The following is a 24512-nucleotide window of genomic DNA, read 5'->3' as shown; positions in this document are numbered from 1 at the left end:
CAAAGCAACTTGTTGAGGGAATGGAACGGCTCGGCACGGCCACCAGACTTTCACGGAGAACAAACAACTGACAACAATTTCAGGGAAATAAAAACAGAAATTGTGAAGTTTTTCCGGAGCACAGCTGCTTGGAGTGCATATGGTGGGATGGATAAACGAATGGATGGATGGATGGATGAATGGATGGATGGATGGTGGGGAATATGTGGGAAAAATCAAATTTAAATTGCTAAAATCCTGTTAAATGGCCAACGCAGTGCCCAAGGCCTGCTTCTCGATCTCGATGAGCTGTGAGCCCCACGACCTTTGGCTGTTTGTTGCCTCTCGAGTGGTTCAGAAGTTATCGGTTGGGTAAGGCTGAGGGGCTGAGTGTTTGTTCGCCGACGGGGATTGGATTGTGGAAGGTACAACACAGAATTTATGTGTGTATGCTTTCAACTTCAGAGTACATGTACGTATAGCACATAAGTACAGGAATATTAAACTCCTGCAATGCCCTAATTTAAACTTGATTGATGCTCGTCTGTGCTTCTACTTTCTCTCTCTCATTTGCTTAACATTAATGCACTTACTCGCACTCTGCACTCTTTTCTTTCCTTCACTCGTTACTCAGCGCACCTACTCGCTCCGCTTGCCACACGCTCCCCTTGCCGCTTTTCATTCAGTTTTGAACTATTCCCATTACACTATTCAATGGTATTTGGGTTATTTCCTTTTAGTTGCAGCTATTTAAATTGTCACCCACACACAAATGTGCTACCTTTTAGCCGCCTATGCAGCCAGGATATTGTCTGTCCCACCCCCCACCCCCTGAAAGTATGCTCTAAATATTTTATAGTCTGCCGTCGAGATTTTATTTTCGCTTTTTTTGGCGACATTTTTATTTGGTTTTGCTGCTGTTGCTGAAACTCATTTATTAGTTCCGTCCGTGTCTATGTCCGTGTCTGTGTCGGAGTCGGAGTGAGGACTCCGCCTGCCCCTTTTAGCCGCTCTTTTTCGCCATTGTTATAAATGTTTGGCTGTCAGTTGAACTCGAACTGTGGCTGTGGCTGTGACTGTGCAGCCTTTGCGGCCATGGCCCCAAAAATTGGCTACACTAAGAGGGTGGGGCACAACGGACAGTGGCAAAATGGTGGCTGGTTGGGGTTGGGATTGGGGGGGTGTTGGGAAACCTCGTTTTATTATATCTGTCTGGTGGGCGCTGTCCGGTTCCGTCTTGTGTTGGATTTTGGGCTTCCCTTTGGTTTTGCTTTTGCTTTGGAACTCCGTTTCTCTTCCACCCTTTCACTCTGCTACACCCACCCCTTTTCACACCCCCCTTCTATATTCCTTTTTTTTTTTTATAGGAAGAAAAAAAAGGGAATTTTTGGCCGAAACTTTTTCTGTTGCAGTTTGGTGGAAATTGCTAAATAAATGCAAGTTTCTTTTGATTTAATGGGTTTTAAAACCCATTCTGAGAGAGGAGGCGGTACAGTTGTGCCCAAGAGCGACAGAGATGCCAGCGGTTTGGCATCTTCCCTTTATCTGTTTGTGGCCTAAAAAGTTTGCCGCTTTTAAAAATAGGAAATAAGAATAAATATAAAAATTGACTGGTCCATAATGGTTTTCAGGTTTCCCGGTTTCCCGGTTTCCAGGGCTGCTGCTGCTGCTGCTCCAATTTCCAACAACTTTGCCTCAACTTCTGCTCTGCCAGCCATCAAACGTCAGCAATAAACTTCAACTTGTGCTTGTTTGCCTTTCTGCCCCAAAAATGTTTAATATTTCAAAGTAATGCTGCCACCAGGCAGCCCGGCCCAGCCCAGCCCAGCCCAGCACAGCCCAGCGAATATTCCCACTTAGCCCGGCGGACAAGCAACGCTAGAACCTTAAACCCGAAACCCTCCCCACCCAAAGGAAGGTTCCCCACTCCGCTCCGAACGCCGAACCCCTTCCCCTGATGTTATTTATATGACAATTTCGCTTGAGCGCGCGTTAAAATATCGCCGACAATATTTTATGCTCAATGCCTTGGCTCATGTTTTGCCAACAGCCAGAGAGCTTTGCCATCCCCCTCTGGACCCAACCCACACTCCTTTGCCACCACTCCCCCATTCTCTGTGAGTATATGCTATGATAAACTTGGCAAATTTATCCTGCTTTGTGCCATACGTCTTTTGGCACAGTTTCCGCTCAAGACATGTACTCCTGCCTGCTCCTCCTGCACCCCCCTGTATTTGCACTATTTGCACAGTTTACAGTTTCAGTTTTTAGCTGCGACTTCGACTTTGAGTCTGTGCATCTGGGAGATACTTTTTATTCCTGCTCCACTCGAGCAGACCCAATATTTGCCATCCGACAGAGAGACCAAAACAAAGAAATGCAAGCTCACGCACAGACTCCACCAAATTGGAAGCGGTATTTGGGGCAGCAGCAGCAGCACCCACCCACCCATCCAACCAACCAACCAACCAACCAGCCATTCGCGACGTGAGCCTGAAGGCTGTGTGCCAGAGTGAAAGTCGCTGTGGCAACATCCACTCGTCTGTGAAATAGAAAACGAAACAATGGATTGTGGATGGAATGGAATGGGTGGTGCTTAGGTGGGGCACATCGGAATGGAATGGAGTCGAGTCGAGTCGAGTAGAGTCGAGTGGTGTGCTGCAGAGTGGCCGCCGGGGGCCGCTTGCCAATTGCGCGTCGCCACACATGTTACTTCAATTTTGCAGTAATGGTAATCGCGGGCAAAAGTTTCCCCCCAATTGAATTGAGCTGGGATCTGGATTTCAGAGTACCAATGGAGCGCAGTTTCCATTTGGTTCTGCCAGTAGCAGCAGCTGATTTGTGTTTATGAACCACACAAGAGCTACCAAAAAAAAAAAAAAGACGGGGGCAATGGAGATTGTAATCATAGAAAGCGGGCTAATTTCAGAGGGGATCCAAGCAGCATAGTTTGTTATTTCTGATGAGGAACTAAGAGGAATTCAAGTATGCTTTTAGTTGGATATTAGTTGGATATTTGGTGACCCAGACGAAGGAAAGTTCCCCTTAAAAATTATACCTTTAAATAGTTTTAAAGAGCAAAAGAAGCTTACAGCATTCGATTAGTTATATCCATGCCTGAAAGCGTGGAAACCTGATACTTAATTCTAAGTAAACCCTTAGCCGGAAGGCTTTCCACTTTCACCTATTCCAGAGTTCAACAACTCCAAAATGTGCACTTAAAGAGGCCTCCCAGTGAGCTGGCTCATTTGTTGGTCCTGTTCTGGTTCAACGCGGAAAGCTCCCTCAGCGGTAATCTCTCGCTCTCCCCCGCTCCCTAGGACCCACGAAAACCAGCAACAATGGCGCTCGGCTTTGGATTCAAAAAGTATTTTATGGGTCCCTTGAACATTGAGACTAGGAGACGGCGACAACCACGATGACGACCATGAGGAACATAAGCAGGAGCAGGAGGAGGAGGAGGCTAGAGTCTGGAGGCTGGAGAAGGAAAATATGAGGAAACGGAGAAGGTGGATGATGGCGACGACAAGCCAAGAATTTTGGCAAAAGTTGGAACTACGACCATGGCTTTTATGGCATAATTCCTAGCACCGTTCTCGGTATTCCACTGGCTCTTTTTTTTGGGGGGGTTTTTTTGGTTTTACTGCCTTGCCAAAAACTTTGCCCCAGAACAAGAGAGCGAGCGAGAGAAAGAGATAAAGAAAGAAAGAGAGGGTGCGATAGAGCGAGAATTGGCATGGCAAGAAAGTAAAGAGTAATACCCAAAGCAGTCATAAAGTAAACCAAATATTTTACATATAAACGACCGCAAGCCGATGTCGTAGTGGAGGCCCCAGACGACGTCGCCATTTTAGCCATAATTTTCTTTTTCTGCGTTTTTTTTTTTTGGCTTGGCTCCCGCCCCTACCCAAAGCAGCGGCGACAGCCAAAAGTAGGTAAAAAAGTTTCGCCCATCGACCTTGCCATCTAGCAGCAATCTCCATTTCGCATCCCATTCCCCACTCCGCACTCCCCACTCGGCACTCGGCACTTCCGTGTGTCTGGAAGTTTAAAGCCAAGGCAAAGTTATATGTGGCAGACAATAAATCCCGAGCTATTGATCCTTGCTATATGTCTTAAACAAATTTATATGGCAAACGGAAAACTAACCCATATCCATATATATACTGGACTTATTTCTGCGTAGGTAGAGAGCAGCCAGAGGAGCTGCTAGTGGGGCTTTTCTTTTTTGATAAACGCGCATATGGCGCCCGTAACAGCATGTCGAACATAAACTTTCCTCGGATAACTGCAGATTGCAAGGAGCTGCCCGGGGGGAAGGGAGGGCACGAATTTTGTGTGGAGGAGCATTTAGTGTCGAGGGCTTTAAAATTAAGGCGCGATAGTGGGAATTTTACTACAAACACGGCTTAGGAAGTTGAGACATAAATTCTATGAATAGAGAATGCGAATGCAGGATAATGATGGGGAGTGCGGAGGAGTGTGGATATGGGCTGCAGAGGTTTGGGTGGCAGGATGATGACCCTAAGTGGAAAAGGAAGCGGTTAAAAAAGGATTAAAGCATAAGAAGAATGGTGAGAAGATATCGCCAGCAAGGGGAAGAAGTTAGAATAACTTTAAGAACTCTTCTCAGATCAATCCATGAACCCTTATCCTTTCTTCCCTGACTTGTGTGTACCTTGGACTCAAATCTTTACGTGAACTCTGGAGCAGAGATCCTTGAAGCCAAGTGCGGCAAAAGTTTGCTCAGCTCTATGCCAAAGAAAATTAAATTGCCGTTGGCCCAGGCACAAATGATTTTTTCTGCCTTCGGCTCGAGCAGTTTGTGTTTTTTTCCTACGCTTTTTCTCTAGCCGGGTCGGGAAAAGTTTGCCAACTTTGGCCATCATTTGCTGGGGCGGGTGCGGGCCGCGCTCTTATCGGCAAAAGTCAGCAAACAGATCGGATTTGTATTTAAATTAAGCATTAAATTGTAAAAAGGTAAAGAACGCTAAATGAAAACGGTCTTGGCGGTGGGGGGTGGGTTGGTTGGCAGTGGGATTTTTCTGTATGTCAGGCAGAAGGATGAGGCGGCTTTTGGGGCCTTACAACGGCATTTGCTGACAGGCATTAGAAGTGGAGCCGTCGCGACACTGCCAACCGGATGTCCTTGGCCCTTCGCCCTGCGGCCTCCTCTTTGTTGCTGACTCAACGCGCCTCACCTGCAACAAGCAGTGGCAGGTGGAGGTGGAGGTGGAGGCGGAGGCTCTGGTGGAGAATGCCTGAACCTGGACTTAGTGGCCAGGACAGCGTCGTGGCCCATAAATCGTTCCTAAAATCGCGGCCAGGCGCAAAGTGCACCACAAAATGGTGAAAATTGCACTGCAAGGATGTAACAAAGGGGATAGCAGAAAGGGAAAGATACAGAGAGAGAGAGATAGAGATAGAAAGAGAGAGAGAAGCTTCTAAGCGGGCAGCTTACATTTCTCTAGTCTATGGTTGGATGTGGCAAGTGGGGGGGATCCGGTGCGGAGTCTGGTCTCGGTGGTGGACGGGGCGGGAGCTCGTGTTTAAATGGGTGTGCGTAAATTTAGTGTGCTTGAAATTTAGTTTCACAGTCGCGCTGATTTACTTGGCTATGGCCCGTTCTCACCTAGCCGCAGTCCAGGCACAGTGTGACAGAGGCGAGCATAAATTGGATTTTCGCATAGGCAAAAATCATAGTGGATAAGCCTTAGTCTTAGCCTAAGATTAAATATTGATAGATTTAATGAATTTTATTTGGAAAATTAAGTGAAATGCTATGGGCATAATAATAAAACATACATGTGTGTGTATGTATTTTTAAATTATGTTTTATGGGTTTTTTGGGTCAGATATTTCCACATAAATATTTTATTTTTACCTCTTATATCTTTTTACATAAATTCATTTCAACATGTTCCATCAACCATTTCTTTATTTCAATTCTCTTTCACATCCATCTGCTTGTATTCTTCATTTCTGACTAATATTATATTCTGCAATTCCAGCTATAACTTGATTCCATCCCACTGTGCATTTAAAATGTTCCATATTGTTTGCATTTGCTTTTAAATTTCCACGCTCAACAAAGTAAAAAAAAAAGAGAAAAAAAGGAGAGAAATAGGTATAAACTTTGGCGTACTGCCCCAACCATCCCCCTGCACTGCAGTGGCGTCGCACGGAGGGACGTCACATGTGTGTGCCAGAGTCATACGTGTGGCTGGAGGTGCGCCAGCATAGAGCGGCGGGGTGGAGAGAGGGGAGTGTTGGGACAGAGCAAAGAAGAGCGCCACTGGAGCGGTGGTTTTTTTGCCTTAAACAGCGCCATTGTTTATGCCCAGCGGGGCGGAGAGGGGAGTCACAAAGAGACAGAGAGAGAGCTAACCAGACTCATTTAAAGAGAGCCCGACCCCGAGACATGAGTTAAGTGCGATGGCGAAATTTATGCGAAGAATGCAGCACGGCAATATGTACGAAGTACAACGAGTGCAACAAGAAAAGAAACCAGCAACCGGCAGCCAGCAGCCAGCAACCAGCAACCAGCAACGGAACCACATGGTCTGCCAGCATTCCTCTTCTTCGCTGTGGGTTTGGGTGCTGCCAGTGCACCCAAAAAAAAAGAGAAGGATAGGACCAACACGGGAGCAGGCAGGCAGGACTCTCTTGTTCTTTTTCCCTCTGTTGAATAATGTTCAGCCAAAGGGGGGCGATGGAGGGTTGGTGTGCGGTGTGCGATGAGGCGATGGAAAGCATTTGCCAGTGGAAAAGCCTCGTTTCAGTGTTGCTCTGTGCTCTGCTGGGCCTGCAATGTGTGAATAAGTAAGCTCTATAAGAAGTTTGTCCATTTTCTGTCTGCAGTCGGTGCTTCTTACACTTCGTCCGCTCATTTCTCATTGCTCACACTCTCCCTGCTTCGCCCACTCTCTCTTCCACCGATTATTCCAGCATTGTTCCGAGAGAGACTGTGGGGCTGTGGCTAGGCATACAGAGAAACTTAATAAGATTTTAATTGAAGCGCAAGAATTTAATTAATTTAATTATGAATACATAAGCAGACAGCGAGACAGAGAGAGAGAAGAGCGGTGGAGAGAGACATTGATATATGTGAGAGGTAGGCAAGCAGAGACACAAAAGACTTCTTTCTCTCTCTCTCTCTCTCTGGGGCTGGAGCTCCATTTCGGGAATGCAATAAAATTGCAAATTTGATTAAAGAGTAATAAATTTACAAGTAAATCTGAAGGGGCGAAAATATCTTAGGATTTGCAAGGCCCATTAAATCCGATAAGATCTTAAAGGGTATTAATCAGTTCAGGAAGATAAGATCTTGCAAGGGCAGCTAGGGAGTCATTATTCAAAATATTTGTCCGCTTAAGGGAATACATATGTACATACATATAAGCAATATTGCTGGCTGGTAAACAATATTACTTTGTGCATTTCACTGTCTCTTCAGTTAATCCCCATTAAACATGGTTAGCTCTTTCCGCAAAAGTCACGTTCCAAAATTCTTTTGTCAGCTACAAATTCGACGCAACGCGTTTCTGGCGCTGTTCTAAACGCGTGGAGACATCGCTCCATGGGCGCGAGCGCGTTTCATGTGCGAAATTAGCTTCCGCATTCAGTTGGGTTCCAGAGTGGATTCAGTGGAAGACTTGCGTGACAATTATTGAGAAAGAAGCAAACAAAAAAGAACACACAGGGGATGGATGGATGGAGAGAGAGAGAGAGAGAGTCTGCCAGCGAGTCTGGTCCGGGAGCAGTTTGGAGAACTGTCATTCTTGAACTTAATTAAAGACAGAGAGTTTTCCCTGGCCTGACTTCCATTAATTTAATTACTGTTTTCAATTAAACGCGAATGAAAACTCATCAAATGCAGTTTCCAGCTGCATAAATCAATTGATTTAGCTGGTACCGTACCCTCCTAACCATTGAATTGGATATCGTCAACATCATGATTGAGCTTGATTCATTCATTCATTCATTCCGAACACTTGTACATCTGTTCGTTTATGTTCGTTTATCAATTATTGCTTTTTGGAAAGGAAATGCTCGAATCTCTGTCTCTAAGAGGGGTTCAACGGCAGCGACAACGACAGCGACAACGATAGCGACAACGACAGCGACAGCGTGTTCCCCTGCACAGTTGACCGACTTTGAGTTATTGTAGTTGTTTCTGCTGCTTCGTTTTGTTTGATTTTCATTAAGTCTAGCCTCTCCATCCCTTGGCCTTTTCATATGGCAAAGTTGCCAGTTGCCAGTTGCAGTTGCAATTACTTGCGTCATTAAACGGGCGACCATTCGCTGGAAAGAAAGAGCCTTCTCCGGTTCTGCTCGGGTTACTGCGCTCAACCCTTGGGTGATTTATATTACTTTGCAAAAGTTTCTACAAAACAAAAAAAAAAAACAAATAAAACAGTTTCAATTGAGTCGCTTTGCTCTGCTTTGCCAACAACATTAACAACTTGCAATTAGTGTTGAATAGTTGTTGTTTTCCCTTGTTATGGTTAACCCCAAAATAAGTCACGCAGTCGAATTGAAAGTTCCATCAGTAGCTCGAAGAGCATACCCGGATTACAGGAGAGGGAATTCAATTTAGAATGGGATCAACACAAAAATCAATCCTCTACAATCTTCACTCCTTTTTAGTGCCAATAAATAGTTTAAGCCTCTCCGAATCTCCATTCTTAACACTTTTAAAATTTTTATAATAAGATACTCTTTGATAATCCCCTTAAGCCCATGTAAACCACAAGAACCCTAACAGATTCCTCAAATTCCAGCACAAACACAAAATCGCCAAGGTAAGCGGAAAATATCGCCATGGCGGCAAAAACCGCGCAAAAACACACATGTCAGACGAAGCGTTAAAAACCGCAATGCGACAAGCCAGAAGGGTCGCAAAGGGGGAAGGGAGCCGCTTTGGCCCCAATTAATTGTTGTATTTAGCAGAAAATGAAATGAAATAAGTGACAACATCAATGCGAATTAAAATTATTGTCGCCTGGTGCTGTAAAGCAATCAGTTTCGATTTGATTACCTTTAATTGACTTTTCAGCACTGGTGAATAGATGGCAGGAGTGGCAGCAGCAATTTCTGGTGGCAGATGGCAGTGACAGTGGCAGCACCAACGTCATCAGCATTTAACACTTTTTATTTTTATTTTTGTTGCTGTTGCTGTTGGTATTGTTGTTGTTGTGGCTCATTAACAATTCAAACAGTGTATTCGTCTCTCTCTTTCTCTTTCGTTAACGCACTCTGACTTGGTATTTATTTTATTAAATTCAATTTTAATTTGAATGCCGGAACTTTGTTGTCAAACATATTGTTGATCGAATATACCTGCAACGAGAATATAATGTGTAAAAAATACATAAATTATTTAAGACAACCCAGCGGGTAAATGGTTATAATAATAATTCAAAAAGGTTTGCATATAGGCAATTTATGATTCGCATTAAATATGCATATAAATTTATTCTTGTTTTTTTTAAATTTATTTTTTCTCTGTTTTTTCCCCGCATTCTTTTTCATCATTTCCAATTTATTTTGCCTACATTTTGCAAGAAATTTTCTCTTTTTATTTTGAGTTTTAATTATTTATTTATGTTAATGCCTTAATGGTTCCAATCGATACATCGATGCATCAAAGGGATGTCCAGAGATCAGAAAATACGATATATGTATGTTACGCGGCATGTGGATATAATCTATCAATGGCGTTTTTAACTATTTCCCATGCAGAAATAACATAGCTGTCCCTCGGACAGCGAAGAATTTTAATTTTCTACACTAATTACATTTTTTGTTTGACTTTTGATTCGTTTTCCCGCGCAACTATCTGGAATAGATAAACTCAGGATAATTATTTAATATTCAATTACTCAGATTGCAATTTCGTATTTAAATAATGTTGCAAAAAAGCGCTTTACAAATTGTTCGAGCATAATTCATAAAATGTTTTATCGTCTTTTTTTTTGAATCAGAAATATTTCCGCAATTTAATATGGTGTAGAAAGGAGTAAGGGGGTGGGTAAGGGTTAGGGATGGCAGCAGAAAGCAAATGTGAACCGCAACAGAAAAATATGTGAAAATGTGGAAAAGCATAAAAGGGAAAATGCAAAATGTTGAGGAGGCCCCTTGCATAGTGCCACTGGGAACTGTCCCTTGTCTGAATCCCAGTCGCAGTACCAGCCCCTTGTTCGTGTCCCCAGTCCTCCTGTTTGTGTCCCTTGTCTTTGGGCTGCTGCTGGGCTACCATACATGGCAAGTGTTGTAAGTATGTGCTTAAATACGCATTTATTCATACAAATATGGCCAGAAGGCGTCTGCGGCAACCGCAGAAAGCATCAGCATCAACAGCAGCAAAAGCAGCAGCAGCAGGCAGGAGCAGCAGCCGGAAAAACAATAAAAGCAAGTTGGGAATGCTTGTGGCACAGAAAGGGTTCCGACTAGCTGAGCACCCACGAGTCTTGGTCGAAAATTGAAGATCTATCTGGGATGTATAGCACATATAATTTAATCGGTATTTATCTGATTTCTGAGATTTTTCTAGAGAGAATATATGTAGTATATTTTAAATATTTCTGTAGCATATGTTTCATATATTTCAGCCGAGTGCATAATTTTTGATGCATAATTTATCGATACATCATCGTTGGCTTTCAACTGTTTCAACATGACCATTGCTACCCTCTGGTCACTCTATATGGCAAAACGCAGAACGAACGAATTTCCATGTCGTCGTTGCCGTTGTCGTTGTCGTTGCCGTTGTCGTGGTTGTTGCTCGTTAGTTGCGCATCTGATTTGCCCACCGAGGAGGGTAGCGGTACAGGAAGCGAACCCCATGCCGGACCCCATCCTTGGCGCTGGATGCCACGAGTACGAGCAGAGAGCTGCTGGTGGTTGCCCCGCGGGCTTCTTGGCCAGGGCGAACATGGCGCAAATGTGACAAATATGGTCATGAAGTGTGCAAGTGACAAGTCTAACATACTTACAAATTTTCATGGGGACCCACGAAACCCGCTGCGGGAATGGCCGAAGGGGATGGGTGGATGGCAAGAGGGAAAACCTCACTCGAGGAATTCTTCTGCGTTTTCAAATATATGTTAATGATGCCCGAGGAGGGGACGGCACACAATGATTTTCAGTTTTTTGTTTTTCTCCTACTCCTCCTCATTTTCCCTCTCTCTCTCTCTGTTTAGTTGGCCAAAACGTATTTCCTGTCTTTCCTCTGCCGCTTACCCAACACCTCTTCAACTGTTTTTATTTTAATGATTCCCCTCTTTTCCATCCTCTTTTTTTCCATGTGGAATTGAATAAATAAAAAGCTGATTTGAATATGTGCAAACTAATGCCATGCCGCTGATGATGACGGACGCCCGGACTCTGCAAATTAAATTTCAATTTCAATTTTCAGCGGAAATACGAGTACAAGCTTTGAACAAGGTTTTCTTTCCTTTTGCTAATGTGATTTGAATGGGGGAAAACACTTTTTTGTCTGGCTGCTGGGTTTAATGGAAATTGTATAGAGGGAAGCGTTTGATTTGTAGCAGAATAAAGCTGAACAGAGGCTGAAGAGAGGCTCAAATATCATTGATCTGTGATCTCCTTCTGGCTACAGGGCCTTTTCTTTGCTGTTTCCCACATCGATTAATCGCTCTCGGCAGGAAATGCGTGTCGTCCAACCAAAACGAGAACATCTCTCTCAATAAGGCAAGAAAATAAATCCTCCAGTCCTCCAGTCATTTTCCATTGACAGGAAATGACAAGAAGTTTGCCTCAGCAAACAAGAAAAATCAAACAACTTGGTGGAGACGCCACAGCTACAGGGGAGACTCTTCTTCCTCCCTCTCTATCTCTCTCTCTCTCTCTCTCTCTCTCTCTGTGTCTATCTCTGGGACATGGTCAATAGCTCTGCTCAATCTTTGCTGTGGCATGCCACATGCTATGGCTATGGGGCCGCAAGTTTTCAGCCAAAACTCATTAAAAATGGAGGGGAGATGTGGAAATGTTGACCTAGGCACGCACTTTGTTTGTCTCTGGACTTAAAACCGTCACGAAAAATACATAATTACCCACAATAAATTGTAATTACGGCATTTGGTAACATTTTCGCTTAGATAAACGCTTTTCCATGTACTTTTACCCCGCCACAGGCCCATTTTCCACTCTGTTGTGGTCGTTTTTTTTTCCATTTGGGAAACGACATTGACTTTGCTTTGTGTCCGCCTCGCATAAATTAGTCTAAACACAAATGGACAGACGGACAGATAGACCTGAGGTGACAATGGAGACCCATAGCACAGCTAGCCCCTCTCCAAGGCACGTTTTCCAGTTCAACAAAAGTACGCGCATAAATTGATCAAATGAGAGCACGGCCCAACCAACGCCGCAGGCCCGAGGCAGTCAAGTAATTTATACCGATTGTTGGGGAGGAGCGGGAGGAGGCGAAGTATAGCCCGCAGGGGAATGCGGAATATAGTACCAGTATGTGCTCTGTAAATTTATAATTTAATTTCTCGAGAAATGTACGCAAAATCAGAGAATGACAGACAGACAGGCGCAAAAGCCTTAACCTAAATTTTGGTATCAGCATAAATATTTTAGCCAGGATTCCGCACACGCACGAGAGCAGCAGCAGCAGCAGCAGCCTCGGAACTGGGAAAATAAATTTGACAAATTGACTTGGAATCGATAAATAATAATTGAAGGCCTCAGAGAAATGACTGAAAATTGTGTATGGAGATGCAGAAGAGGGGTAGACATAGTGCCTGACTCTTGATAAAAGCAATTTCAATAAATAAATGAATTAGGTCAATGCAATGGTCGGTCTCTCTCTCTCTCTCACTCTCTCTCAACACAGAGATTGAATGCAAAAACATTTCAGAGTGACCAAAGCCTCATTAGGGTGTGACCCTCCCTCCCTTTCACCCACTCTAGTTTGCATCACTTTGCTCTCATTTATTGTGCCTACATACATAAAAATAATCTGAACGAACAGAGTCATTCAGTCAGCAATTTTGAGGGCATTATGCAGCCAAAAAAATGTTGAACGTAAACTAGTTTTTGACTCTTTTGTAAGCTGCATATTTAAGTTGTTCCCAAACACGAGCTTTGCATATTTAAGCACACACACATAGACACATATACAACCGAGAATAATCAACTTTGAACTATATAAATTTCCGTGGAAATAAACTCACTAACAAAATAGTTTAAAATGCAAAATCAATGGGAAATAAATGCGCATAACGTTTAGCGTAATTACGAATCCTCCAAAATGAATCTATATAAATAACAATATACACATATATATGCATATGTATATGCAGATAAGAGTGTTTCCCTTGATAAGCTTTAAAAGTGAATTTTTTTGTATAAATTTATTGCAAAGGTTTATTGGGTGCTGATATGTCTGTGTTGTCTGTGTATTCAACCGTAGAGCAAACGATGACATAATAAGCAGCTAATATTAATCTTTATACATTTATTTATGCATTGAAGATTTGCCAAAATTCTTTTGATTTTCTTGGAAATCTTTAATGCTTGACTTTGATGAATATTTTGCCATTTATTCAAGTGACAAATAAATTTGCTAATTTCTAGCATTCTTCAAGAGAGTGGAAACCTTCAGTTTCCACATATGATTTATGCTAATTATTTACCCACCCCACCCCACCACAAACTGTTGATGCCTGCCTGCTGTTGGCTTATCAGCGGATTTCCTTCATTTCCTCTGCTCACTTTTTTTTGCCCACCGATATAATCTTCCAGCGTCGCTAATGTCCCCCCCGCTCGGCAAGGGCGTGCATAACTTTTATTTGCAGGCCATTAAACATTTAGGGCCAGGCCTCTTAATGTCACTAAAAGCGTTGTTCCTTCATAGAGGGGAGGTGGAACGGTACGGTTCGGAACGGAACGGGGAACCTTTGCATAAATCGATCTGAGGTCTGAGCCTGTCTCCGGCTGCTTACTTATTTATCACAATGACCCAGCCCTATTCCCTATTCGCAGTTCCCAGCTCCCGTGGAGGCCATCACCATTCGCACTCCTTGGACCACACACAGAGAGCCAGCAGAACACGGCTACCACTATTAGTTCTTGACTGTTCTTTTTTTTTTTTTGCAGGCCTCCATTATGCCTCTGTTTGCCTTGATAATGTTTCCAGGAGGGGTGCAAGGCAGGCTGGCAGATGAAGAGTGGTCCTCAAGTTGGTCAAGACATTGTCAGCTGAGCTGCCTTTTTGTCATTTCAGTTTTGTTTGCTAAGCGAAAACACACAACAACAAAAATACAAGTATACACATACATATATATATTATATATATATATATATATATATATATATATATATATTCGTACAATCTAACTTGGTTGTTTTTCAGCAGCATGGAGGAGGCCTCTAGCTCCTAAGTAAATAATTTATTTATGTGCTTGTTTACTTGTTCCTGACCGTGGCTATGGCTTGGGCTTTGGCTTTGACTCTGGGGTTCCTTTGTCATGTTTGCCCAGAGCTTAGAAGGTGGCAGTGGATGACGACGACTCTGTTCCCTAATGCGAAATGTGCTCTATAAATAAGAAATCAATTGATTTTATTTACAACAACTCTTAAGGCGCTTAACAAGCGAAGAGGCCTTTTCCTCTGCCCATTTCCTCTGCTCCAAGTTTCGTTTTGAGTTTCAATTTGAAGTTGGAAGTTCCAGGGCCAGCAGCCTCCACTCCAGAAGTTGTTCCTCTTTTCATAATGTTTACTTTCGGTTTTGCTGAGAGCTGCACTTTACGAGTATTCCATTTTATAATCAAATTTCAGCTGAAGATATTTTTTCTGTGGGAATGTTTATGTCAGATTTCTTAGAATAACTCCCAGCCCAGCCGAAAAGGAATCGGACTAAAAGTTCTGCACAAATCTGTGTATCTGCAGAGGCATGCAATTTTCCAGTTTTATTTTTCACTTTTAGTTAACTCGCAGTGAAAGCTTTGCCCAAAAAAAAGGGCCAAGCTGGAGCGAGAGCCGCCCAGCAGTTTCCATTAGCAAATACAGCCACAAAAGCTCTACGCCCTCTCTCTCTCTCTCTTCTCTCTCATTTCCTCTGTAAATGTATCTATCAGCTCTTCCAGCTCTCGCTCTACTAATTTCGTACCAATAATTTGCACTTAACTGCCAGGAGTTCTACTCCCCTGCCGTTCCCGGTGTCGGTTTGCTTTCATACAAAATTCCCTTTCATAAGCCACTTTTTTGTTTGCTTTCAAAAGTTTTTTTTTTTTGGGGCCAGATAGTAGACTTCTGTGTTCAATGCATCTGATGGATGAAAAACTATCCACTAACTGTGGGGGAGGCCCCTTGTTATTTGTTGTTTTTTTTTTCGTTTTATTTGCATTCCCCTCCATTGGTGTCCGGAAAAGCATACACACAGCAAAGTATTTCCGTTTCTGTTTCGGTCTCGACACCACACATAAGTTATTATTTGCTCTGACAATAGTCGAAGGGGACCGGACTACTATCCGAAGGGTCTGTGCTTTCAGGATGTTCCACTCTTTCAGCTACAGCTCCAGCTCCAGTTTGCCACTCAATTGACTATGGACTCGCTTGTGCCCCTGCACCCTCGGGCCTGTTGTCGGCCCTCCTGCCAAGTATTTGTCGTGTTGAACGTTGTCGTTGACTTGGCTCTGACTCTATCCATCCATGGCTCTATCCCTGATTCCCCTCCCCTACCCAACTCTCATTCCAAGCTGTTTGTGTGTGTGTGTGTGCCAGAGGGCGGGGATTCGTGTTCTTTTTGGTTTATAATTTGTGGAGCCAAAACTTTAAATCAACTATTTCACAGCTGCCCTCCCTACCCCCCTGTCTGGCAGTGCTTTGTATTTGCATTCGATTTACACTGGATTTTCCTTTGTTTTTCCAGGGCACTCCTTTGGATCGGGCCAGGTTCGCTGTCTCTCTCTCTCTCTCTTTTCGGGATAAATAATGGTTACTTTTTGATTTCGAACTATAATTCAATGGCAAAAGGCAGCAATCGAGTCGGGGCAGTATCTACGGCTACGGAGTTGTTGTATCTAAGGTACAACATTGCGGTATCCAAGGCTAGATGGCGGGTGGGGGAGAGACTTCTCTCGTATCCACAGTCAATTTAGTGGCGCTATGTTGACCATTTTTGGGTGGCCGTGGCCCCCAACCAACATGGACAGCAACGCCTCTTCTCCTGATGGCCAGAGCAGCATTGAAGGCGCAGGAGGAGCAGACCCCAAGCACGCGTTGATGCTGTGTGCTGCTGCTGCTGCTTCTGGCCATAAAAAGTAAGACAAGTTCCAGAGCGACGCGTTGCCAAAGCTGTCCCAACCGCCTGGCCTGGCTCCAAGCTTCGGCATTGGCATTGGCATCGGCGTCGGTTTTTTTCAGCGCTTCTTGGTCGGTGTTCTGCTTCTCTGGCTCTGACTCTGTCCCTGGCTGTGGCTCGTTGTCAAACGTAGCTGTTAGATACAATTACAGTTAGCCGCAGATATGTAGCTGGATAGTCGAGTGTGTACTGTAACTATACGGCATCGAGACTTGATCGTCGGCACTTGTGTTTGATGTCTCCAGCAGTGCCTCAGGTTCTCTCTTGCCATCTCTTGCCATCTCTTGCCATCTCTCCATCGCCGTTTTTGTCTTAGTCATGTGCCGGTGGTCTCTGTCGCTATCTGATACAAGTCGAGACTTTCAGATTTTTATTGTTCCGAGTGTAAAGATCCCCCCCCTCTCCCCTTAGATAGATGTATCTGTAACCGTATCTGGTAGGTATCTGCATCTGAGCCGCTGGAATTTGCTACATATCCAAATACCTGAGGGGCGTGTGAATCATCCGATACGGCTCCAACTTCAACTCCAACTCCATGACTCTGCCCATTAAAGTGCGACAAGTGTTCGTGGCAGGGGCTGTGGCAGGGGCAGGGGCGGGGAGCCTGTGGAAAATTGCATAATTGCCATGCTGCGGATAATTGCTGCTCCGATGAATCATCCAAAGATCCGCATGGCCCGACCCGAGCTGAAACTGGCTGGCGGATTAATCGCTCTTCCATAAAAAAGGGAGGCCACCATTATTATTTTATTTTTTTTCCATTTTGGGTAATTGCTGTATGCGATTTCATTATATACAAACTACACTCGTACATCCCACTGCACAGCCGGGGCGAAACCAGTCTGGCAACACAGCTTTGAACGTGGCAGTGCAGAGTCTAGTTCAAGTTAGTTGAGACCAAGGCAAAGACCCAGACAGCTTGGATGCCTAATTTAAGCACACAAATACTGTGTTTAATTATATTAATTAAATTATACAAAGCCATGCCGTGTGCTCTACTACTACCACATTAGTTATCTATTGACTGGCTGCTCTGCCTGAAATACCTTTACCTCAATCAAGACTCAACTCAATCCGTAATCCTTAACCTCTTATTGTAGCACTCCATTTCGTTTACATTTTGATACTCCTTCCTTTGAACATAATTCGTCACGGCAAACATAAATTAAACCTAAACAAACTTTGGCTCCTTTTCAGATACATTTAACAGCCACCACAGAACACACCCTGCATGTGTGTGTGTGTGTGTAGGTGGGTGTGTGGGTGTTTGTTTGTGTGTAGGAAAGCAATTAAAGATTAAAGTCTGAGATACTCCTTGCCTCTTGGTCTCTGGGAATGGATGACCAGCACGTGCTAAGCTTATTAGAAGCCTTGATTTCTCATAGAGAGAGCAGCCTCTGCCTGCTCCGTGCTCCCTGCTCCCAGCAACTCTTTGTGGCCAAAATCAAGACATAAATCCTGAGACCAAAAACACAGTCAAGGCATGGCATGGGAAATGGCAACGGCAACGGCAATGGCTACAAACTAATAACCAATAAAAAGTCTTAAGCCATCTTAAGCTCATAAATGTTATTTTCAAATACAGAAATAACTGTCCGAGTGGGGTTTCTGGTGTTCACTCGCTCCATACAGCGCCATCAAAATAATCCCAGAGCGTGTGTGTGTGTGTGTTTGTGTGTGTGTGCCAGAGGGAAGTGGTCGTGGCCCCTCAAAGGAAACCATTCAAGTTGAAAAGCCCTTTTAATAAGCATTTTGGCCAGATTTAAGGAAAATGAAAATAAAAACTTGCATTCTGGCTGGCAACAAGTGGCAGAGTGGCACCGAGTGGGGCAGTGGCAGGGGCAGTGGCAGGGGCAGGAACAGGGGCATGCCAGAGTGTGGCTGGGTTAAGGAGAAACCACTTCAGCTGATGTTTGAGTGAATGAATTCGAAAGATGAGGAGCAGCCGGAGCCGGAGCCGAGGCTTATGCTCAGGCCCAGGCCAGAGTCAGGCCAATGATTGGCATTCGTCAGCAGAGCAGAGCAGAGAGGAGACACAGCGAAGAGACTGAAGAGAATACTGGCTGTAAAATAGAGCAGCAGTCGGCGGCAGGCGGCGGCAGCAACAGTTGTTGCCTCAGAGCTTCTGCCGCTGCGGTCATGTTGCACGCTGAAGATGACAGGCTGGCTGCCACCAGGCAGCGAGGGTTGCCTGAAGAATAGGCCTTTGTATATCTCTTGTAGTTTCTCTTGTAAGAAGTTCTCAAGCCACCCATTTATCAATTTAAGTGCACGGCTCACGGCAGACAGGCCGGAGAAGCAGTCAGGCCGGCTGGCAAAACGCTGCAGAGCTGCAGCGCTGCAATGCAGTTGAACTTTTAATTTGATGAATGATATACATTTGTCTCGAGTGCGAGACTTGAGTGTGAGGCAACAGCAACCCTCTTGGGTACTCTCTGTCTGTCGCTCTGCGCTCATTCGCTCTGCGGCCCCTCTGTGGCCTGCCACAGAGATTGCCGCAAGTCAGCGCAGTAATTGTTGCTGTGGATTGCAGCTGGGGAGAAGGCAAAGTCCGAGGAGGATCGCCTGGAAATATTTGCACAGACAAGCGGGAAACCGAAACCTCTTTCGTTTCTCTCTCCCAGAGTCTCTCTCTCTCTGTCCGGCTCCGTCACCGTCTCCGTCTCTGATCTGGATCTCGTCTTGGGCTATATAATTTTGCTTAGCTGCAATTATGAGATGTTAAGGGGCTGATCTTCAACAACAACAAAAAGAGCAGCAAGACGAGGGGGAGCTGGAGTTGGAGGTGCAGGCACATATGAACGGAGAGAAGAAACCAAACCTGAACTCCACCGGAAGCTTTTGCTTGTGTCTGTGTGTGTGTGTGTGTGGATCTTTTGTGAATCAAAAGCAGAGCAGAGCAGAGCGGGGCCACAAACTTGTTCTTACGGTTATCTGTTTGGTTTTCCTCGAGTGGTGTGCTTGTGCCGGTGGCCCCCGCCCTCTTGGATCTCAACTTCTTTCGGTGCGTCTCCGTTTGCATCTTCTGCGTCTGGCAGATGCCAACATCCAACATCCTTAATTATGACAATCATCTCAGCTTGATGTTCATTTCTTGACTCGGTTTTTGTTCTTTTTTTCCCCCTGCTGCTGGTGCTGCTGATGATCTCTGATCCAGATCCAGATCGGTTGCTGCACTCCCCTGCCCCACGCCTGTTTGTTCTTCTTTTGTGTGTTGGTATGGGGTCATTTCTCGATATAATCAGCTTGGGAGACAACACAGAACAACACACAGAGCAGAGAGGCAGAGAGAGAGAAGAGATCTTTGGCACAGTTTTTCGAAAAACACTTTGGAATGTCTTCGGATGGGGGTTGATTTACGATTTACGAGGCCCCCCGATAAAGAAGAAGGGAAAGGATTCAGGTTCTCAGGCAACTTCTCGTAAGTGGGGTATCGCATCGTCCCATTGGGAGCTGCAAAGCGTGAGAGCTTTACGCTAAGGATGGTTCCTGGGAGATCGTACAATAAAACCTCTAAGTTTATTTGGATCCATAATCCATCGATTAATGAGCCAAGTAATTATTGGATACAGGCATATTGGTCTTTTGACTGTCTGTCTGTCTGTCTGTGCCCTCCATTGCGCAGTTTCATTCCTGGAATTAACTATGGCAGCTCATTGCTAGTATCTTCTGGTGCGTTAGTTCTCCCCCCGAGAGATCTTTGTCGCTCGCTTAATTAACCGTTCGTTGCCATCTGATCTGAGCTCTCTGGCCCTCGGGTCGTGACTCGCACAGAAGTTTCTAAGCGATCACTTTCGCTATCAAGCGAGTGAGCGAAGCTCAATTACAATACATGGCCCGCTGATTGATTATGCAGTGGCACAACTCGCACCGGCAGCAACAGTCTGCGGCAGCTTTCACCCTGGGGCAGCAGTCGCAGAGCAACTAATTACTTTCACTGGTCCAGGTCCAGGGCCGTCATCAAATCCAACTTGCAAATAAGGCAAAGAGCAAAGCCTCACAAAGCGTGCCCGACGCAGTCGGACTTCAGTTATTATTATTATTATCATCATCATCATCGCTGTTTGCTGTTGCTGTTGCTGTGTCTGCAGGGGGCCGAAAGGTTAATATGGCAATTAGCCAACTTTGCCGAAAGAAAGCCAAAAGCTACAGAAAGACAAAAAAAAAAGAGACCCACAAACAGAGGCTATAGATGCTAGTCATACCCGTCGTCGTAGAGTAGATACGATAACTTTCAAATGCTATTAGGGTCGATGAGCTGCCAACTGAATCTAAATCGACAGGTTCTAACAAATGATGATTCTGTTGTTCTCGTTTGGGGCTTGGGGTTTGGCGTTTCTCTCTGCCATTCCTTCTCGGTATTCCATTCAAGTTCATCTTCAATCAAAGCTCAGACAGGGGCAGACACACACACACACACACACACAGCCAGAGGTGGGCAGCCATGGCCAGAACGGATGCCGTTGCCGGCAACCAACCACAAGATGCTTTTGAAAGTACCAGCGTATCTGCTGGATACGAATTTCAACAGGTTCACGCCTCTATCGAAATCTCAGACACACATTAAATATATAATTTTGAGGAATTGAAGGATGGCCAGGCCCAAAGAGGCCGCCGCCAACAAATCCCCCTCGCCACCTTCATGCCAGCAGCTCCACAGCTCCAGAGCTCCACTTGTAAGTGGTACATCAGAAATTTCCGAACAGTTTTTCAAGTGTTTATGACGGCTCCAAGACGGTAGTGGGGTAGGGTAAGGAGGTATGGGGTCTCTCGGTGTGATTACTACCGCAAGTAAACTATCTCTCGCAGCTGGATGGATGGATGGTTGAATTGTTGGATCTTTGTGGGGCACTCGCTGCCGGTTTTTACGAGTATATTTCTGTTTTTTTTTTGTTATAATTTTTGTTTCCTTCGTTTTTTATAAAGATGAATTTCTTTTTGATGTGAGATTTAGACGTGGCTCGTACTCGTACCCCCTGCTGTTTTTTATAGCTCCAATTACGCTCTGGTTATGGGTATGGTTATGGTTACGGTTCATGCCTCATTGATTCGAAAGAGCTGAGAAGAACAATCCCACAAAATAATCCTCAAAATAAGCGGCTTTTGTCATCGACATTTTACCTTCAATAAACTCAAGCTCAAATCAAGGGAGGAGCAGACAACAAACAGATACAAATCCCTTCAACAAGTGCCACTCGCAGTGATCACCAACAGTGTTAAGGCCACTCATATGACTAGTATCTGTAGCGGATCCAATTTACATAGAATTCTCATTGAGAACAGATACACTGCGCTGTGTATATCATTTTCCATATCTCTGGTGACAATCTTTGGGCATAAATCAGCAGCGCGAGACCCCGAGCCACATCTTGGCTTAGATCTCTAGTCTATAAATTTAAATTAGTTGGATAAACTTTTGCCCCCAGAGTGCCCAGAGGGGAAGTGTGTTGCAGTGGAGTGTGGCTCTGTGCAGGTGATTTAGCACTTGGAATATGGCAAGAATCGGTTCGGGTTCGGGTTCGTGTTCGGCGGGGTCTGCAGCTGTTTGCAGGTGTTTCAATGCCAAAAACGAGTTTACATTCGACCTGACTTATTTGCCTGCTAATTTCTGGTTATTTATGCGACTCTGAAACGACTCTGGCAAGAAACAACAGCCAAAACAATACAATAGACAGCTTTTGGGTGGGGTCTAGGTCTGGCCTGGCCTGGCCCGGCTCTGGGATTTGTTGATTTTTTTCTGTATTTTTTTCCGCCCATTTTTATTTGCTGTGTACTTTGTCAGAGTCCATTGTTTGCCTGACAAAATGACAATTACATGTTAAGAATATTTCGAAAAAGCAGAAACAAATTGCGTTGTCAGCCTTTTGGGTGGAAGTAATCAGCATAGCAAATTATGAAATTACGCGTATTTCCAGCTTAAAGTGAGGCTGCCTTGAAGGTCGTTCCGCTGCTGCTATAATGATTTTTACTTAGTCAATTATGGGTTTAAGTTATGATCGCAGATAAATATGTACACAATTGGCATTCAACAAAATTATACAGAATTTCCCAGTGGAGATTAAAGTTTCCCATTTAGTTGTACTTTTTTCTTGCCTATTAACACTCCTCGCTGGCTCCTCCAGGCTCCGTTCTCGGAGCACAGGATCCCTCAAAAATTTCAGTATTTTAGCGCGGATCTTGCGGCTGCCCTGGGGGGAGTGCTTTACGGGTGTAAAGGACAGACTCCGGGGCCTGTTTTATATTTACCGACAACTTTACGGCCACATGTCGACAACAACAGCAAAATTGTCATCATAAACAATGTGAAGTGGGGTGGCAGCAACAAAAAGCAAACCAAATTTGTTGCTTAAATTTCTGCCTCTCGTAATTTTCTTTTTTTTTGTTGTTTTGTCCCTCAGTTGACGCGCATGTGTGAAAAATAAGCAACTTTTGGAGCTGCTCGTAATGTGGCGGGTGTGGCACAGTCAACGGATTTTTTTCTTTTCTTTTGTTGGTTTTTTTTCTCCGTTTGTTGGGGGAAAAGCGCCGCCATGGCGTCTATTTAATGAAGTGCCACAGCCCAGTGCCATTTTTTTTGGGCACAGCCTCAGGGGCAGGCATACGAGTATTTTTTCCATGCTCCGTCCGCCCCGCGCCGCTTTCGATGTGTGAGCGCATAGTGTGAATTTTCACATCAACTTTTCTGCAGTTTTGGGTCTGCATAAAGAGTTTGCATCGAGTGTGGCTGAGCGGAGCTTCCCCAGTGGAAGCCAGAGCTATCGTGTTTGCCGATGGTGCGACGGATCGAAAAGGTTTTTAGGCCAAGAAACACACAGATTAAGAGGGGTGTTTTGGGGCAGTGAAAATCCAGCAAAGTGGAGTGAGGAAAGAAGCTCTAAACATGCAGCGATAGCTACGATGAACTCCCTTCACCATCAAATCTATTTTTCCCACTTTAACACGAGATTTTCCCCCAAAGCAGACAGATCAAAGTTCCCTCCAACAAATACATATGTTGCAGATCAATCCGACTTAACCTAAACTCCCGTTTAAAAGCTCTTTAATCCAACATATCGACTCGAGGGCCATGCAGAGGCAACCACTTACCCGAAGAACACATGTGCTTCCAATCACTCTCTGGCTCTCGCTCGCTCTCACGCGCTCTCTGAATAATCTGTAATAAAGAGCAAACATATAAATTTAATAAGCTGTCACATAAATTTTCCACTCTTTCATGAGCTCTTAAATCTATATGCTACGCGAGCCCGAAAAGCGCATTCAAGTTGAACAAACACTAAATTAGTGAGAGAGGAAAAGTCTAAAAATAATATATATAATAAAAGAAAGAAAAAAAAACACGAAAGAAAATCCAACAAAAATGGGTAACAAATTAAATCCACTTGAAAACTTGAAAACTGTTGCCAATGGCAGAATGAAAATGTTTTGGCATCTGTTTCGATTTAAAGGATTGCAAGACAAAGTGGAAATTGAATACTTTTTCCCCACTAGAACGCTGACTAAGTGAAAATTAATAGCTGAGAGAAAGGGAAAACTGGGGGAAACTTTCACTTGAATCGGTAACAAGAAACTTGAAATGACTTTTTGAACTGTGAACCGAACATGAAGTTATGGAACGAGCAGCAGATTGAGTGGAGTGTGGAGTGGTGTGGAGTGTGGAGTGGATTGGTGTGTAGTGTGTGTGTGTGTGGGATTGGATTGTGTGTTCGACTAGACGCATCATAAATATTTGAAAAGTGTCTCTGTAACTGACACGATGATGGTTCCACCAAAGGGTGAGGAGGAGCGGAGCATGGCGAGGCAGCAGCATAGCCAGCATAGCCATGCCACATGGCGTGGCGGCAACAACATTTTGACACACTTAAGTGTTGGACAGCCCCCATCATCAGCACTGATCATCATCCCCATCCCCATCATCATCATCAACATGTTGATCTTCAGTGGGAGCGTGAGCGGGAACAACCGGGAAGATGTGCGACAATAAATTTGAAAATTATGAACATAATTCTTCATTAACAGCGCGCCTCCGTGTTGCCATTGATAAATTGGGAAAACTCAATGGAGCAGAGGCGGCGGCAGCGGCTGCGGCTGCGGCGGTCTCTTCTCTTCCCCAACATCCAAATCCAAATCCGTATCCAAAATGAAAGTGAAATGTGAACTTCCCACATTTGCTTTCGTTTTATGAGTCCGAGTGTTACTG

At 44.4% G+C, this 24512-nt stretch overlaps 1 protein-coding gene across 1 annotated transcript in view; it reads right to left on the bottom strand.

Annotated features, from left to right (window-relative positions):
- LOC111070622 (protein slit) overlaps positions 1-24512 on the bottom strand; it is a 50433-nt gene that overhangs the window by 4976 nt on the left and 20945 nt on the right. The window contains exons 2-3 of the mRNA XM_041594298.1: positions 23402-23468; positions 9020-9321 (exon numbers count right to left, since the gene is read on the bottom strand). The gene's annotated coding sequence lies outside the window, so the exon portion shown is untranslated. The remainder of the gene's footprint in view (positions 1-9019; positions 9322-23401; positions 23469-24512) is intronic.

Source organism: Drosophila obscura, unplaced genomic scaffold (assembly GCF_018151105.1).
Source record: "Drosophila obscura isolate BZ-5 IFL unplaced genomic scaffold, ASM1815110v1 contig_1, whole genome shotgun sequence".
Classification (NCBI taxonomy): Eukaryota; Metazoa; Arthropoda; class Insecta; order Diptera; family Drosophilidae; genus Drosophila; species Drosophila obscura.
The sequence above is the reverse complement of the archived record's forward strand: the minus strand, read 5'-3'. Positions and strand labels throughout refer to the sequence as shown.